Raw genomic sequence first — 19,766 nt, forward strand, 5'->3', positions numbered from 1 at the left:
AATTTCTTTAATGGTTATTGAACTATTCATGATTTCTATTTCTTCCTCAATCATTTTCAGGAGTTATTTTTTCCATATCAATATAATGTACCGAGCACCCTTTGTTGAAAATACTATTCTATTCTCTCCATGGTGAATTACCTTGGCACCAATAAAACAGTCTATTTGTAGGTCCATAGGATTAATTTCTCTATTTGATCCTAATTATCTATTTAGTATTCTTTACACCAATATTACACTATCTGGATAACTGCTTAAAAGTCTTGGAACCAGGAGATGTAGTACCTTAGTTTCGTTCTTTTAAAGATTTTTTTTTAGCTATTTTAAGACATTTGCATTCCCATATAAATTGTACCATCACATTATAACTTCTACAAAAAGTCTGCTGGAATTCTGATTTGGATTGTGGTGAATCTACAGATCAATTTGAGGAGAATTAACATCTTAGCAATATTGGCTCTAGTTTTGTTAAATTATAACTTTGTGAGAATTTGTCCATTTCTCTTAACTGTTCATAATTGTCCTTTTTTTATTAGTATTAGATCATAGCTGTGTACATTAATGCGATCATGGGACACCATGCACTGGTTTTATAAACAGTTCGACACATTTTTATCACACTGGTTAACATAGCATTCCAGGCATTTTCTTAGTTATTATGTTAAGACAATCATATTCTGCATTCACTAAGTTTCACATGTACACTTGTAAGATGCACGGCAGGTGTAATCCCACCAATCACCCTCCCTCTGCCCAACCTCCCCCCTCCCTCCCCTCTCTCTCCCCCTTCCCCATATTCTTAGGTTATAACTGGCTTATAGCTTTCCTATGAAAGCCATAATTTAGTTTCATAGTAGGGCTGAGTACATTGGATACATTTTCTTCCATTCTTGAGATACTTTACTAAGAAGAATATGTTCCAGCTCCATCCATGAAACATGAAAGAGATAAAATCTCCATCTTTCTTTAAAGCTGTGTAATATTCCATGGTGTACATATACCACAATTTATTGATCTATTTGTGGATCGATGGGCACCTGGGTTTTTTCCATGACTTAGCAATTGTGAACTGGGCTGCAATTAACATTCTGATACAAATATCTTTGTTATAATGTGATTTTTGGTCTTCTGGGTATATACCTAGTAGAGGAATTATAGGATTGAATGGCAGATCTGTTTTTAGATCTCTAAGTGTTCTCCAAACATCTTTCCAAAAGGAATGTATTAATTTGCATTCCCACCAGCAGTGCAGAAGTGTTCCCTTTTCTCCACATCCACGCCAACATCTCTGGTCTTGGGATTTCGTGATACGGACTAATCTTACTGGAGTTAGATTGTATCTCAAGGTAGTTTTGATTTGCATTTCTCTGATGATTAAAGATGATGAGCATTTTTTCATATGTCTGTAGGCCGTGCGTCTGTCTTCTTCAGAGAAGTTTCTCTTCAAGTCCCTTGCCCAACCTGAGATGAGATCACTTGATCTTTTCTTGCTTATACGTTTGAGTTCTCTGTGGATTCTGGTTATTAAACCTTTGTTGGAGACTAACCTGCAAATATCTTTTCCCATTCTGAGGGCTGTCTGCTTGCTTTACTTACTGTGTTCTTGGCTGTGCAGAAGCTTTTTAGTTTGATCAGGTCCCAGTAGTGTATTTTTTTTTTTTTTTTTAAATATGGAACGCTTCACGAATTTGCGTGTCATCCTTGCGCAGGGGCCATGCTAATCTTCTCTGTATCGTTCCAATTTTAGTATATGTGCTGCCGAAGCGAGCACCCCAGTAGTGTATTTTTGAAGCTGCTTCAATTGCGTGGCAGGTCCTCCTCATAAAATACTTGCCCAGCCCAATTTCTTCAAGGGTTTTCCCTGCACTCTCTTCTAGTATTTTTATAGTTTCATGTCTTAAGTTTAAATCTTTAATCCAGTGAGAGTCTATCTTAGTTAATGGTGAAAGGTGTGGGTCCACTTTCAGTCTTCTACAGGTTGCCAGCCAGTTCACCCAGCACCATTTGTTAAATAGGGAATCTTTTCCCCACTGAATGTTTTTAATTGGCTTGTCAAAGATCAAATAACAGTAAGTAGCTGGGTTCATCTCTTGGTTCTCTATTCTGTTCCAGACATCTACTTGTCTGTTTTTGTGCCAGTACCATGCTGTTTTGATCACTATCGATTTATAGTATAGTCTGAGGTCTGGTAGCGTGATTCCTCCTGCTTTGTTTTTATTTCTGAGTAATGTCTTGGCTATTTGAGGTTTTTTTCTGATTCCATATAAAATGAAGTATTATTTTTTCAAGATCTTTAAGGTATGAATTGTCCTATTTTTATCATCAACCCTTTTATTGGTGTTTTTAACGTGTGTAACACATGATACCCTGCTCTTTTTCAGCACTCATATTAATTATGTTTGTCTTTGCTTTTTCCTTGATCAATCATTCCAGAAATTTATGAATGTACTAGTTAAGAGGCTCCTGGTTTCTGTAACAATAATAAACAGCCCCCAAATGTAACTCTACAGTAGCTTATTTCTCCACAAAGGTGTTTCTAATCAGCAGTGGCTTTCCTCCAGGTGATGTTTCGGGAGCCCAAGTTAGGCCACCTTCACCACATGGTTCCGAGGTTGCTTCCTTAGCAGCCACCGTGTTGGGCAAGAGGATGGAGGACCACACACAGGAGGCTTTTCCCTGCTGGGGCTGGAACGTAGCTTTTGCTCACATTGCATTGACTAGACCTCAGTGCCAAGCCCATCATCACCCCAGGGGAGCTGGGAAGTGGTGTGGAGCTGTGTGCCTGGAAATAACGGGTCTGTGCAGCTACTCACTGTCTTCTGCAAGATTTTTATTAGTCTTTTAAAAAGCTATTGAAAAAAAACTGCTTTGTTGGTCCTTTCTGTTACAGATTGCTTTTCTGTTTTATTAATTGTTGGTCTCAACTTTCTTATCTTCCTGCTCTTTCTTGGCTTTGTTTTGTTTTTCTTTTCTTCATCTGACTTCTTTTTAAAAAGATGCTTAACTGACTAACGTTGGGGCTTTATTTTCTAGTATTTCGGGCTATGAATTATTCCTTAGTAATGCTCATCTGCATCACCCAAGCTTTCACTTGTTGTATTTTTTAAATCAACCCATATCTACTTTCTCCTGGTATTCCTTCTGCACTCTATTTGTTATTATGAAGTGTTATTTAATTTCTAAACACATGAGGTTGATCTCTGTTAACTGGTTTTTGACATGACTGCATTGAATCAGAGAACACACTCTGAACGATTTTATTGGTTTGAATTTGGTAATCATTTTCCCCTACATATTTAGAAATTATCTGTTCTGTCTCTATTCTCTTAATATTTGCCCAGGATTTTACACTATGCATATTTAACTTTTGTAATTTTATTTATTTATTTTTTATTAAATCATAGCTGTGTACATTAATGCAATCATGGGGTACAATGTGCTGGTTTTATATACAATTTGAAATATTTTCATCAAACTGGTTAACACAGCCTTTACCACATTTTCTTAGTTATTGTGTTAAGACATTTATATTCTACATTTAGTAAATTTCACATGTACCCTTATAAGATGCACCATAGGTGTGGTCCTACCAATTAACCTCCCCCATCCCTCCCCTCCCTTTCCCCTTCTTCTTGGGCTATAATTGGGTTATAGCTTTCATAAGAAAGCTATAAATTGGTTTTATAGTAGGGCTGAGTACATTGGATACTTTTTCTTCCATTCTTGAGATACTTTGCTAAGAAGAATATGTTCCAGCTCCATCCATGTAAACATGTAAGAGGTAAAGTCTCTATCTTTCTTTAAGGCTGCATAATATTCCATGATGTACATATACCACAATTTATTAATCCATTCGTGGGTTGATGTGCACTTGGGCTTCTTCCATGACTTAACAATTATGAATTGGGCTGCAATAAACATTCTGCTACAAATATCTTTGTTATAATGTGATTTTTGGTCTTCTGGATATATACCTAGTAGAGGAATTGTAGGATGGCATGGTGGGACTATTTTTATTTATTTATTTTTATTTTTACATATACATGTGTTTATAAGGTTTCTATTTTTTTGCCTTCACAAAATTAAAATGGCTTAAATTTTAATAATAATAACAATGTTTAAAAAAAGAACTAGAAAGTAAAACCTCATAAAGAACAAACGAACATAAATACATTCAGAAAAGAAATCAGACAATTGCTACATCGAAATATTAAGCAATAATAGTAATAATAATAATGATGCAAAGAAAGTAACATTCACATTGTCAACTAAGAGTATGTCTATTATAGAACACTTTGACTCCGAGATTCAGTATGGAGTCATCAGTAAACTACTTCTTATTTTTTTTTAAGTCTCAAGAAATAGACAACTAATATTTATAAATAAAAGTAAAAGATAATTTCAAAAAACAGATCATGCCAAATCTTATAGACAATAGAAAAAGAAGAAATACTTCAAAATCATTCTACTTGATCCGGGTACACCTGATATAAAAATTGGAGAAAATATAAAGGGGAAATTATAAACATATGTCACTTATAAATGAGGATGCAATATCCTAAACAACATATTAACAAGTTGAATTAAAAATTAATGTTTAAGTAATGTACTTTGGTCAAAATTAAATCCAATTTATGTGAGAATTAATCACTATTTTCTTTTCTTTTCTTTTTTTTTTTTCTTTCCTTTCCTTCACCCCTTCCGTCCTTCTCTGTCTGGTTTCCCCAATTTTGATATGAAGACAATTAATGACAATTAATGACACGGTGGGGCATGGGGGAAGGGGAGGCAGGACTATTTTTAGATCTCTAAGTGTTCTCCAAACATCTTTCACTTTTCTAATTTTAATGTGAATCAGTCCCGTTATCTTGCTCATGAATAACGTAATCTCAGAACATTTTATCTTCATACCTATACTTCTGTGATACTGCTGTCCAGTATTTCGCTTCTATGTTTTCTTTTTGAACACACCTAGCCATGATTATTATTATTTTATGTAGTCCATGGGCGTTTTTATTTACTCACTTACTGCTCTCTTTGCTGTGTTTATTCCTTCTTCCATCTAGGATTGCTCTCCTATCTAAGATTCCTTCTTGAGATTTGCCTTAGAGGCTGCGGTGGGTGACTCTTCCTAGCTTTTTGTATACTTAAATTCCACTTATCACAAAAAGTGTTTTTTGGAAATATGCCATTCTGGTCTGGCTGCTGTTTTCTTTCAGCATATTGAAGGTATGATTCTGCTATTTTCTGACTTCTGTAGTTGCTGTTATCGGTCTAACTCTTTACCCCTCCCACCCCTTCACAGCTGCTTTTAGAGTTTCTGAGTTTCACCGACTTGTCTAGGAGTACATTTCCCTTTTATTTATTCAGCTTCAGATTTGTTAGACTTCTTAAATGTATAACTGGGTGTCATTTAATACTTCAAATATTATGTCTTTGCTATATTGTCTCCCTTTCCTTCTGGAGCTCCAGTTTAAACTAATGTTATAGTTTCTTACTTTATCCCTCATGTCTCTTAATCCCTCTTCTATAATTTCCATCCTTTTACCTCTTTGTGCTATATTTTATAAATTTCTTTCAACCTATCCTCTGATTCACTGCTTTTCTCTTTAGCTGTGTCTAATTTGCTGTTAAAGCTACTTGCTGAGTTTCCAAGCCTTTTATTATAATTTTAATTTCTAGGAGTTAATTTCTAGTTTCCTGTTCTCTGTAGATCCTTAAGCTTGTCTTCGTTTCTTTAAACATAGTAAAAATACTTGTTTTAGTTTCAGACACTTTGTATTAGTATCTTCTTTAATCCTCAGGACCCCGTGGTATTATTATGTCTTTCAAAGTGAAAAGAACACTGAAATAGTTGTCTAAGTGTTTATTAATCCTTTTCTACCATCTACCTTTAGCTGGAAGGTGAAGCTTCTAAGAAACTGAGACCTGTGAGCCAAAGAGAAGTTTAGATTTGATCCCTGCTTGGGATCTGGGGTGAGATCAGCTCTGCCCAACAGTCCTCCCCTGCAACACATACATATATGGAAAAGAAGCAGAATTGGTGATTATGGAATAAAGTTTTGTGAAACTAAGATTTATGTCTCCACTGTGAGCTCAGAGATTATGTCTGATAAATCCCTATGACTATCATGCCTATGATAAGACTCAGTGAATACAATAGAACCTCCATAGCTGACCACCTCCCTACATTGACCACCTCCTTAAGTCGACCTAATTTTTATAGACCAGCTGTGCATCACATGTATCAGTATCAGTGCAGTAGGCCTAGTTCCTTATGTTGACCACCTCCGTATGTTGACCAATAGGTTACAGTCCATTGGGTGGTCAACATACAGAGGTTCTACTGTATGCAGTGAAAGCATGAGTGAATGTTCTGGGTGCATAGCTGGAACGCAAATATACTTATAGAAATAAATTAATAAATGACTAAGATAGTAACACAGTTAAAATAACTCATTTGAGCAGTATTTGTCTATTGAATGTTTATCAATATCTAGCTATGAACATTTAGATCAGGGGCTGGCCCCCTTCTGTGAAGGGGCAGATAATAAATAGCTCAGGCTTTGCTGATGATATGGCCTATTCACAACTATGCCACTCTGCCATTGTAGCCTGTCTTAGTCAGATCCAGCTGCTGTAACAACTAAATACCACAGACTAGGTGGCTTAAAAAACAGGAATTTATTTTCTCACAGTTCTGGAAGCTGTAAGTCTAAGATTGGGGCTCTGCAGGGTGGTTTCTGGTGAGGGCTCTTTTCCTGGCTTGCAGAAGGCCGCCTTCTCATTGTGTCCTCCCATGATCTTTCCTCTGTGCATCACGACCCTGGTGTCTCTTCCTCTTCACATTAGGACAGTCCTGTCAGAGTAGGGCCTCACTCTTATGGTCTCTTATAAGTTTAATCTCCACTTAAAGGCTCTATCTCCAAATATATTGAGAGTGGGACTTCAATAGAGGAATTGTATATGATACCACTGAAAGCATAGCTCCTGGTTCAGACCAGACTCTGAGCCCTGTGCCACCACCAGCCAGCTGTGTTCTGCCCTCTTCAACCTCCACAGGGGCTGTGTGATCCTAATTTTAACCTATAGCAGTGACCAATATTATATTAATAGCAGGAAGGCCTATAAAACATCTTCCTTCATTGGCCTGGCTTTTCTTTGCTGTAGAGGGGATGTAAATCTGTCGAGTAAGTGGCAGTGGTGTGTGTGAGTGTACCATATCGTTTGTTCATTCAGTTCAGTGTTCACAGAGCAGCTCCTGTGTGCAAGACAGGTTCTAAGTGCTGGGGGCAGATGTGAGGAAAACAGTGAATGCCTTGCCTTCTCGAGGCTTGTGGTGACAGGATGCAACTTTTCCCAAAACCCTAAGCACTAGTAAAGAAGGCCCATGACGCCCCTTGGCCAGGCCTCTCCCACAAGCCTTCCCCATTTCTCTTCTTGGAAGGCACCTACTGTCAGTTGTCTGGCCTTTGTGGATGCACTTCCCTGGTCATGTCCCTGTCCTGTGCCACAGGTATGGACCTTCCAAGTTGGTGAGACTGACGAGGAGATGGGCCATGAAGGAGAAGTGGTTATTCATTGAGATGAGTATTTGGGCAGATGAGGAAGGAAAGGCAGCTGGCTGCTCCCAAGTGAAAGTGGGCCTCTTGCACCCACCGCCCTGATTGTGGCAGTTCTGTGGATTTATGCCCAGCTGGCGGTTCTGGTGGCAACCTGGGGCCTACTGGTGGGGTGAGAGGACATGAGAACTGGCTCCCGGGGCATGATGAGAAGCTCTAACAGGGAGCCCATGCCCTCCCATCTCTGGGAGGGAGGCTTCCATGGATAGGGAGTGGGTCCCCGTTGTTTATCCTGGTGACCAGAGACAGTGCTGCAGGTAAGAGGCCAGCTGTCCACCAAAGGCTGGTGGAGCGCAGTCTCGCATCTGGCCCTGATGGGTGTGAGAAGGAGGGCAGGGGAGGCATCGGGGAAGGTGCTGCTGGGATGCAGCCAGGAGATCTGCCCACGAGTGAGGGGCTGCCTGTTCATCCCAGCATTGTCCTTTAGGCCAACTGCGTGTCTTTGAATAAATGACTTGGGTCAGTGACCAGTTACCATCAGGCTCTGCCAGGCCTGTGCTCTAAGTGTAGAATGAGATTATGGACCATCTTTCATTCTAGTTTGTTCCTTTACGGAGAAGATGGAGGCACAGCACTTCTAACCCTTGCCCAACCCTCCCAGTGTCAGACTGAGGCTGAACCAGGGTGGACCCTATGCCAGTGTCAGGTTGGCTCTTCCTGGGCTCCTGTGAGCCACTCATAGACACCTGTCTGCCCCTGCACATCTGTCCTGGACTCCCTCTCTGGGACTCCATTCTCTCCTTTTGGTGTCCCAGGCAGGTTTCACAGTCTAGCCCAGGACCACATCCTCCAGGAGCCCCATCAGCCCCTTAGGTCCACCAGGGCCACCATCCACCTTTGGAGTGTCCATTCCCACACTGCTGTCGGGGGAGATGCTCTCACTCAGGAGGACGCTGGCCCACTTTCCAGGCATCATGGTACATAAGGCTCTTTGCACCTGACCCCTGCCTTATTGTCACCATTCTCTTGCAAGTGCATTCTTAGTGCCACACATCCTGTCCGCCTTGCCTTCCTCTTCCCACCTGGCAGGTGTCACCACATCCCTTCCCCAGAGAGCCTGTCCTACTCACCCAGGAGGGAGACCCCACCTGCCTGGCTGCCCCACCACTGTATAATTTTCTGCCTCTTTTCTTATTCTCCTCCTGCTGCCCTCCCCGGGGGTGGGTGCAGTCTCTGTCACCAAGCACTCAGCCTGGCATGAAGTAGATGCCCACAAATAATTGTCCGTAGGAGCTGCTGAACCATGGAGAATGACTCAGCCCCACTAGGTTACAAACTGCCCTGCCCTGTTTGCTAACCATGTATTTCCTGCCCCACTAGTTCTTTCCTGCTGTGATGGGTCAGTGCTGGGAGCAGAGCGAGCCCCAGGCATGGGACATTGAAATGACCTGAACCACTGTGTCTGCAGCTGCCAGCGTGGCCTTGGGTGGGGGACAGGTGAGATTCTCCTCCCTGCCCTTGCCTAGCAGACAGGACAAGGGGTGGAGCTGGCTGAGGAGCCCCGCACCTTTGTTTTGGTTCCTCCGGTGTGGTGGCCCCACCTGGTTGGTCAGCTCAGCAGAGTGGGACTGAGCAGGTTGGTGACATGGCATATGCCAGACTCTCTAGACTTCCCAGCCTTCCTCCCAGCTCGTCAGAATTTTCAACCTGGCTTTCTGTTACTCACTGTGTCAATTTGCCATGGACGTGATTGCTTTCTGTAAAAGTTGTTTACTGAGCTAAAGTAAATTTTAATTTAGCTAAATAGAGACACAGAAGTAACAGTGATGTTTCCGTGTGTGTAAGTCATGGCTGCCCAGCTAGAGCCATCACCTGCTGCCAGAAATACAATGGCCAGGAGGGCTCGTTCAGAACCACGTCAGATGTGAGGTGTTATGAAGAAGACATAATGAATTTTGAGTCTCTGGATTGCAAACTAAACCCAGTCGTCACCACTGGTCCATTCTCAGTGAGGAACAACGGAGATATCTGGAGAGCCCTTGTGTCAAGTGGAGGGCAGCACAGGAGGGGGCTGTGGTGGTGGGGATTTACTATCAGCTCACGTCCTTTGATGGTTTGCTTTGTTTCTCATTAAAATAGCAATATTTTTGGAAGGAAGAACAGATGAGAAAAAATTCTTTTTTAAAAATTCTTTATTAAATCATAACTGTGTACATTAATGCATTTTGAGGGTACAATGTGCTGATTTGATATGCAATGTGGAATGCTTACATCTAACTGATTTAGAAAACCGTCTCCTTGCTTGCTTATATGTTGTGGTAAAAACATTCATACTCTATTCTTAATAGTATAGAAATACATCATTGCATTATGCGTATTAGGTTGGATCCCCCCCCAAATACCCTCCCAACTCCCTTCTCCTCCTCTCTCTTTCCCCTTCCTTCCTTCTTTCTGGACTATAGTTATGTTTTACCATTCCTATGAATGTGTAGGTGACTATATACCTACACATTGAATACATTGGATATTGTTTTCCCTATTCTTGAGATACTTTACTAAGAATATGTTCCAGCTCTATCCAGGTAAACATAAAAGATGTGAAGTTTCCATCTTTTTATGGCAGCCAAGTATTCCATGGTGTACATATACCACAATTGGTTAATCCATTCATGGATCAATGGGTACTTAGGTTGCTTCCATGACTTGGCAATTATGAATTGGGGTGTAATAAACATTCTGGTGCAAATGTCTTTGTTGTAAAATGATTTTTGATCATCTGGGTAAATACCTGGTAGGAGGATTGCAGGATCAAATAGTAGGTCCACTTTTAGTTCCTTGAGTATTCTTCAAACTTCATTCCAAAAAGGTCGCATTAGCTTGCATTCCCACCAGCAATGTAGAAGTGTTCCCTTCTCTCCACATCCACACCAACATCTGTAGTTTTGGGATTTTGTGATGTGGGCTAATCTTACTGGTGTTAAGATGATATCTCTAAGTGGTTTTGATTTGCATTTCTCTGATGATTAAAGATGGTGAGCATTTTTTCATGTGTTTGTAAGCCATTCACCTGTCAGATCTGGAACTAGGCAAGGATGTTCATTGTTTCCACTGCTATTCAACATAGTAATGGAAGTTCTAGTCATTGCAATCAGGCAAGAGAAGGGGCTCAAGGGTATTCAAATGGGGTCAAAGGAGATCAAACTCTCACTCTTTATGGATGAGAAAGAATTCTTAACGATACAGTGCAGTCAGGATTTTGCTGCTGCTTCTGCCTTTGGTCCCTGGCTCCGATGTGGCTTCTCTCACTGAGGTAGAAGTTTAGGCAGGCCCATCCTCTGAGCCAGACTCGCCATCATGCTGCAATGATCCTGCTCCTTGTTATCCCAGAAGCTGCAATCACTGGGCCACATGGTAAGTGTTTGTTTAGCTTTATAAGAAACTGCCAGGCTGTTTTCCAATGATTGTGCCATTTTACATTCCCACCAGTCGTATGAGGGTTCAGTTGCTTCAGATACTCTCCTCACTTGGTATTATCAGCTTTTTGGTTTTAGCAAAACCCAAATTTATATTTCCCCACTGACTAATGATTCAAAGCATCTTGGGATGTGCTTATTTGCCATCTGTACATCTTCTTTGATGAAGTGTCTATTCATATTTTTTTTGTCATGTTTTTAGTGGGTTGTTTATCTTTTTGTCACTGGATATCGAGTTCACAATTGAATGTTCTTTTCGCTACACTAGCAAAACGTACCGCTGTCTCTGGCCGCTGTGGCTTCAGATGAGAGAAGGCAGTCATTTAAATTTGTGTCCCTCTGTTAGCAATGCCTTGTTTCTCACTAGTTGCTTTTAAAAATTTTTTTCTATCCTGTACTATTATGTATTTGCCTTCCATTAAGAAGCCTTTATCAATTAAAATTTTGTGGTCATTTAATTTCCTGTTGAGTGCATGTAGCCTGATTAGCTTGATCCTTTTCCTATTGTAGAAAACAAGTTATTTACCCTTTTTTGTTTTTTAGAATCAGCTGGTAGATGAATGTAAACAAGTTTGTTGTGATTTTGATTAGAAGTACATTGACTCTATAGCTCAAATTAGGCAGGGAGTGGTGGCGGAGGGGGGGGCGGGTCATGATGAGGGCTCAATACTGGAGGGACTTTGCCGGGAGGGCCCCAGGTGAGCCCAGAGAGCAAAGCCCAGACCAGGAGCCGTGCTGCACAACCATGTCTAGGCTTTGCCCTGACCTCAGAGGACAGGAAGCAAATAAGCCTTCAGTAGGTAAGACATGTGCTCACAGGGCCCTGGACAGCAAGGCTTAGAGGAGGCAAGTGAGGACTCAGGAGCTGTCTGCAAATGGTGGGGACTTCAGCAAAAGTGGGTAGTGGGGAGGGACATGATGCTATGGAGTCAGAATCATTTAATGTATATTCAACATATGTTCAATGAATATCTAATATGTATCAAATAATAAACATCCCAAATCTCTGTCTTTGGGTAGTTTATATTTTTGTGAGAATCAACATATACAAACTGGAGGTGGGAAATGATGGAAAATGAAAGATATGAGATGATCTCCCATGTTCCTGGCTTAGGTAACCGAGAGTAGCAATCCTTGGATTTGTTCCAGGGAAGAGGAGCAGGTTTTCTGATGGGCCTTGTTCTTGGGAATATCTGTGGTGCTTGTGGGCCAACACCCAGCTGGGGGAAAGGCTGAAGATCCAGGCATGGGATCATCTTCTAGGGCAGCTGAGATTGTGAGGTTGAAGTTGCTCTGGGAAGAGCACATAAATGGGGAGAAAAGAACTTGATGAAACCAGTGTTCATGGGAGATCAAGGAATAGAGACTGAGAAGTCAGAGAAATAACAAAACCAAGAGAAAAAATGTGTGCTGAGACCCTAAGAGGAAAGGTAGGGAAGGGAGTGGGTGTTAGAAACCACAGAGAACACCGACAAACACCAGTAAATCAGAGTTGAGAAGATAGTCACCTGTGTATTAGTTTCCTATTGCTGCTGTAACAAATTTCCACAAACTTAGTGACTCAAAACAGCACAACTTTAATGAAAGTTTATTATCTTACACTTGTGGAGGTCAGAAAGCCCAGCCTGGGTCCCACTGGGCTAACATCAAGGTGCCACAGGCTAGTTCTTTCTGGAAGCTCCAGGGAGGATCCACTCACTAGCTTTCTCCAGCTCCTGGGACTGTTTCCACCCCACGTTCCTTGGCTCAGGCCCCTCTTTTTTTTTAGACAGAGTCTCACTCTTTTACCATGGGTAAAGTGGCCTGACATCATCATAGTTCACAACAACCTCAAATTTGGGGCCCAAGCAATCCTCTTGCCTCAGCCTTCCAAGTAGCTAGGACTACAGGTGCCTGCCACAACATCCGGCTGATTTTTCTATTTTTAGTAGAGATGGGGTCTCACTCTTGCTCAGGCTGGTCTCGAACTCCTGAGCTCAAGCAATTTGCCCACCTAGGCCTCTCAGAGTGTTAGGATTACAGGCGTGAGCCATCTTGCCTGGCCTCAGGCCCTTTCTTGAAACACTTCACTTCTCCCACCTCCTACTTTCTATTCTGACTATCCTGCCTCTGTTTTTCTCTCAAAACAACACACCAAATTAATCCAGGATAATCTCCTCAAGATCCTTAACATAACCACATCTGCCATAAAAGGTGACATTCACAGGGTCCAGGAACTAGGACAATGTTATCTTTTGGGAGCAGGGGCATTATTCTGCCCACTACTGTCTAGGAGGAATGACAGGAAGAAACCTTTGTGACCCTTGTTGGGAATTGTTTAATTCAACACACATAAAAATGACCTACAAAAATAAATGAATTGGGCGTCATCAAAATAAAAACCTCTTACTCTTCAAAACACCTTTGTAATAAAATGGAAAGGCAAGCCACAGACTGGAACAAACCACTTGCAAAACATGTATCCGACAGAAGACTTATATCTGAGATATAGAAATCTTACACCTCCATAATAAGAACACAACCCCATTGTGAATGGGCAAAGTATTGGAAGACACTTCACCAAAGAAGATGTGCAAATGGAAAAAGTATATGAAAAGATGCTTCACATCTCATGCCATTGGGGAAGTACAGATTAAGACCACAAGAGATACTACTTCACATGCATGAGGATGATTAAAATCAACAAGGCTGCTAAAATCAACCACAGCCGCTGTTGATGAGGATGTAGAGCAGCTGAAGTCTCATACCCTGCCAGAGAGCACAGAAGGGATGGAGAACAGTTATGTTAAACATACAAGGCTGAAAATTAAGTTCTCAAACTTGCTGCAGTGCTGTTATGTAGGCAGCACTGTACAAACAGCTCAGTAAGAGTTCATAACCTTCATATATCAGTGTCTCACAGTTGTGTGTGTGTTGACATGTGGTGGTATCTTGCTGAGTGGCATTCATTACTATTGTTGGATTTTTTTTGAAATTTAAAACATTTTTATTTTTTCATAACCTTTTTTTATTGTTTGGGATTCATCGAGGGTACAAAGAATCAGGTTACATTGATTGCATTTGTTAGATAAATTCCCTCTTTATAATTGTGTCCCACCCCTAAGAAGTGTGCCATACACCGTGACATCCCCCCTCCCTTGTCCCCTTTTTGTGCTCCCTCATTCCCCTACCGCACCCCTTGTATTAGCTTTTCTACTGCCTTCATATTAGAATTGAGTACATTGGATTCTTGCTTCTCTATTCTTGTGATGCTTTATAAAAAGAATGTGTTCAACCTCCATCCAGGTTAATACAAAAGATGTAAAGTCTCCATCTTTTTTAATGGCTGAATAGTATTCCATGGTATACATATACCACAGCTTGTTAATCCATTCCTGGATTGCGGGGCATTTAGGCTGTTTGTGCATATTGGTGATTGTAAATTGAGCTGCGAGAAATAGTCTAATGCAAATGTCCTTATGGTAAAAGGATTTTTCTCTTGTGGGTAGATGCCTAGTAGTGGGAAGGCAAGATCAAATTAGAGGTCTAATTTGAGATCTTTGAGGATTCTCCATACTTCCTTCTAAAAAGGTTATATCAGTTTGCATTCCTACCAGCAGTGCAAAAGTGTTCTCTTCTCTCCACATCCACGCAAGCATCTGCAGCTTTGAGACTTTGTGATGTGGGCCATTCTCACTGGAGTTAGGTGATATCTCAGAGTGGTTTTGATTTGCATTTCCCTGATGATTAGGGATGATGAGCATTTTTTCATGTGTTTATTAGCCATTTATCTGTCTTTTTTCGAGAAGGTTCTATTCATGTAACTTGCCCAGTGATATATGGGATTGTTGGCTCTTTTTGCTTGATTAATTTTAGTTCTCTGTAGATCCTAGTTATCAAGCTTTGTCTGATTCACAATATGCAAATATCTTTTCCCAATATTGTTGCATGTTTTTGTGTGCCGTCATCAGAATGTCAGAGCTTGAATTGGAGCAATGAATAAACATTAAATTTCTTGTTAAACTTGGCAAGAATGCAAGCGAAATCAGGGACATGTTAGTCCAAGTTTATAGGGATAATGCCATAGAATATGGCAGTGTACAAATGGACTAAATTTTTTTCTGAGGGGAGAGAAAATGTCACTGATGAAGAGCGGTCAGGGAAGCAGTAACAAGCAGAACTGACAAAAACATTCAAAAATTCATCGAATTGTGTGTCAACATCATTGGCTCTCTGTGAGAACCATAGCCGACCAAGTAAACATCAATAGAGAAAATCTTCAGAGAGTTAGGAAAATCTTAACTGAAAATTTTGACCAACAACTCATGGCTCTTGCATCATGACGACGCAGCTCACACAGCACTGTCTGGAGGGAGTTTTTCGCCAGTAAACAAATAACTACTGGAACACAGTTGCTATTCACCTGATCTATCCCTCAGTGCTTTTTCTTTACCCAAAGATAAAGGAAATATTGAAAGACATTTGATGACATTCAGGACATCAAGGATAATAAGATGGCCATTCCAGAAAAAGTGTTCCAAAATTGCTTTAAAGGGTGGTCTAGGTGCTAGCATGGGTGCATAGCTTTCCAAGGGGAGGACTTCCAAGGTGACCTTAGTGATACTGAGCAATGAGATATGGAGCACTTTTTCTAGGATGAGTTCATGAATTTAATTGTCAGAACTTATATAGCCCTACCATTTCCTGTTTTTATAGAACACCATCATTCCACTCCTCGGTATTTACCTAGGAGAAATGAAAGCACATGTCTGTACAAAGACTTGTACACAAATGTACAGCTTTCTCTGAAAAGCCAACAACTGGGAACAACTCACGTGTCTATCAGCAGCAGCAGGTGGGTGGATGAACAAGGTGCAGAGTGTGGCGAAGCACTAGTCAGTGATGAAAGGAATGGATTTCTGACACAGACAACAGCACAGGTGCATGTCAAAATGAATGTGCTGCACGAAAACGGCAAGACCAAAACAATGATACCTATCTTACATTTCCATTTGTATGAAATCATGTAAGTTGCAAATTAATCAATGTTGGCAAAAAGCAGGTAAAGATTGCCTGGGAGTGGGGGGAGTAGGGGTTTGAGGGAGAGGCTAGAAGGGACAAAAGCAAAGGTTACAAGAAGCATGAAGTGACTTTTGAGATGAGAGAAATGTTCTTTATATTGTGGTCATGGTTTCATAGATGCGTGTCAAAATTTGAATTGTACACTTGAAATATGCATGCTATTTTATGCCAATTATACATCAGTAAAATTGTAAAAAATTAAATAAAAGCCAAAGGAAGGAAGGGGAGAGAAAGAAAGAAAACCAAGAGCCTTGGAGCGGCAATGAGGAGGCCACTGGGGGCCTCTGCCAGCTGATTCAGTGCTGAGGGCGGTGAAAAGCAGTCACGAGAACTTGATGCTAGGTTCATGGCAGACTGGATGTTTTCTGACAAGCTGGCTCCAACAGAGGCACCTATAAATAAATCTGGAGGTAAAGTAAGGTGTTCCTTTAAATATAGCTTCTGAAATGAATCTTAGTCAAGTTCATAAATACAAAAAGGAAATTCTCAGGAACAAAAAAGAAGGAAGATCGGAAAGCAGATGCAGTGGTGGATAAAAACAATAAATGCTTGCGAGCCAAACTCACTGGTTAAAAGTGGTTGAAAGATGGATTTGGAAAATCCAGCCTTATGCTGTTTATTATGCAAAATAGATCTAAGGAAAATAGATTGAAAACAAAAGAAAGGAAAAATACATGGCAAGCAAATTCTAAACAAAAAAGTGCTGGCGTGGGTACATTTTAATGTCAGAGGATAGCCACTAAAGTCAAAGTCTTTCATGGTGATAATAAATTAAAAACCTTTATTATTGCCACTAATTAAAGAGCTAGTTACCAGGCAAATATAGTGATATAAACTTGCTTACGTATCTCTTAACATACTCTACTGAAATATGTACATCAATGATGCCAGAATTAAAAGAGGAAACTGACAAATCCAGTGGGCGATTTCAACATACTTCTCTTAATAGCAGAGGAAAAACTGGGAAGATTACGAGGCTTTAAATATAATCAACGCTTCATCCAATGAGCACTTATTACATGCCACACTGAATGATCCGAGAATGCACATTCTTTTCAGATACCCAGGGATATTTATGAAAGAGGAGGCCTTTTATTATAACATAAAGCCAGTTTCAACTAATTTCAAAAAAATCAATATATCATACAGACCACACTCTCTAATCATGGTATAATTAAATAGAGAGCAGAAACAAAAAGATCACGGAAATTACTTCTAATAAATCATAGGTCAAAGAGGAAATTATAATGGGGATCACAAAGAAAATTAGAGTTGCCAAGATAATGAAAATATTGTAGATTAAAACCAGCAGCATACAGCTGATGTTTGTGTTTAGAAGGAATAGTATATCCTTAAATACTAATATGTTTTTAAAGAGTGGATGGGAGAGGAGGAAAGCCAGTGTAAAGGGTTACTGTGTTTACATAGGGCAGAGCGGGGGCAGGAAGGGGGGCTCTGTTGCAGAGAGAGGCAGTGGAGGGTTGGAGCAGGAGGCAGGGTGCAGGACGCCGCAGGTCAGCAGGTCCTCATTCCCAGCTGGCTATTTGTCAGCAGCTCATCCCTCTTGTGAAAGGCCCAGCACCTTGCCCTAGGGTTTGAAGCCCTCATACAGTTGTAGAAATAAGATAATCAGAAAGAGCCTGGCCTGTGACAAAATAAAAAGAGCTTGCCTGCTTAGAACACTCAGATTTGGTCTATTCCCCACCCCTAAAAACTCTGAGCCTCAGCAAAAAGAACACTTATTTCCTTGTAGATATGACCCACAGCTGGGAAAACCCTGGAATTACATAGATTTATGCTGAAATATTATCTGAGGTTCTCTCCTGAATCAACTCAGGCAGAAAGTATAAAATTAGAATCTGACTGGGCAAGGCGGCTCACACCTGTAGTGCAAGCACTCTGGAAGGCCAAGACAGGTAGATTGTTTGAGCTCAGGAGTTCTAGAGCAGCCTGAGCAAAAGCGAGAGCCCATCTCTGCTAAAAATAAAAAAGCTATCTGGGCCTTGTGATCGGTGCCTGTAGTCCCAGCTACTCAGGTGGCTGAGGCAAGATGATCGCCTGAGCCCAAGAGTTTGAGGTTGATGTGAGCTATGATAATCCCATGGTGTTCTATCCAAGGCAACAGAGACTCTGCCTCAAAAAAAAAAAAAATAGAATTTAATATTTAGTCAAATTGAATGTTTCTTTAAATGTACTCTTCATATTTTAGTATTTGTGTACCTCAGGGAGTATCAAACTTGATTTTCCAGTGCTCCTGCATAGACTGTACCGGTTTTATAATCTGAAGAGTTATCTCTGATTTTTTCCCCCAAAGGCTTTTTATTTTCGTTGAGACGGAGTGAGGCCTCTTGCCAAAATACCTGGAACTCAAATAGAGGCTTGGCGCTCCCTCACTGAGGCGCCAGCTCCTCCCTCACGGGTGGTGCCTTGGGCTGCGATGTTTGGCAAGGCGGCAGGAATGAACCCTCTTGCATTGTGGGCAGCAGTATCCTGATGGTCAGTTGAAACTTGGGATGTCAGAACTCTCTGGGCCTGCAGCATATGAGCACGGATGCTGACAAGGGTCTGGAAGGTGGTGCCAAACTCTGGCAATGGGGAGAGGCTGGCTCCCGTGTCCTGCAGCCAGTGGCTCGGCTGTGGAGCTGGGGGACTGCGGCGCCAGCAGGCTGGAATTGCTGCGGGGGTGCTCTGCCTGGCCTGCAACAGCTTTCTCGGTTCCCTTATTCATGACAACACAGACGCACAGCTGCACCCTTGCCTGTGCTTGTCAAGGTGTGTTCCCATCTGCGTGCACTTGTCCTCATCTTGCCGTGGGAAGTCTGCTGAAGGCTGCTGGTCCCATTGCACAGTCCAGGCACCTGGCCCTGGGGAGGCAGGTGGCAGAGCAAGTCCCTGTGGTGACTCCTGGGGGAACCCGGCTTCCACACAGCGTGCACACAGCACTCCTTTCCAAATGGTTTGATTTTTAACGTTTCCTATTCCCAATGCCTCCTGCTTGGCGATATACTTGAAACTGTAGTATCATCTTTTTTTCTGATTTTCTACCTTGCCCCTTAAGTGCCTCACCATCACATGCTCTGGTGTTAGCTTTCTTTCTCTCAGTTAAGGAGGATTAAAGCAAGTTTACTTTGTATCGCTTAGGACGAGTCCTGGGAAACCAGGACCATGCATGGGACGGGCTGGTTGAGGGAACGGCGTCTGCACAAAATTTGTGTGAAGAAGCCTTAGTAAGAAGTGGGCCAAGTGTTAACTCCTGCCGGGCGGGGGTGGGGGGGGGTTGTTAGTTGAGTGTTGTGTGCAGTGTCATGTCAGAGTTCAGGGCACCGTATGTACAGAGACATCGTACAGCCACCACGGGTGAGGAAAGCAGACAGACGTTAGCATCCCCTTACCCAAGGTTTGCTTTCTGCTCTTTCAGTTACCCGAGATCAACCTCAGTCTAAAAATAGGTGAGAACAGGACACTGAGAGACAGAGAGAGAGCACGGTCATGTAACTTACTACCGTATATTGTTAATTATTGTCCCATTGTGCGAATAGCTATTGTTGTTAATGTCTTACCGCGCCTGATTTGTAAGTTATACTTTATCATAGGTCTGTACGGACACGGACAGGCAAACCCCGACGCATGTGACGTGTGCGGCACTTAAAGGGCAAGGTAGAAAATCAGT

General features: G+C 41.5%; 1 protein-coding gene and 1 non-coding gene across 2 annotated transcripts in view; one reads left to right on the plus strand and one right to left on the minus strand.

Annotated features, from left to right (window-relative positions):
• The window catches only part of ARHGEF4 (Rho guanine nucleotide exchange factor 4), a 219,169-nt gene that overhangs the window by 44,655 nt on the left and 154,748 nt on the right, over positions 1-19,766 (plus strand). The window lies entirely within an intron of this gene.
• LOC128590931 (U6 spliceosomal RNA) lies at positions 1,665-1,771 on the minus strand. Its single transcript, XR_008381392.1, has one exon. It is a non-coding gene; the product is annotated as a U6 spliceosomal RNA (small nuclear RNA).

Source organism: Nycticebus coucang, chromosome 7, assembly GCF_027406575.1.
Source record: "Nycticebus coucang isolate mNycCou1 chromosome 7, mNycCou1.pri, whole genome shotgun sequence".
In the NCBI taxonomy this organism is placed as follows: Eukaryota; Metazoa; Chordata; class Mammalia; order Primates; family Lorisidae; genus Nycticebus; species Nycticebus coucang.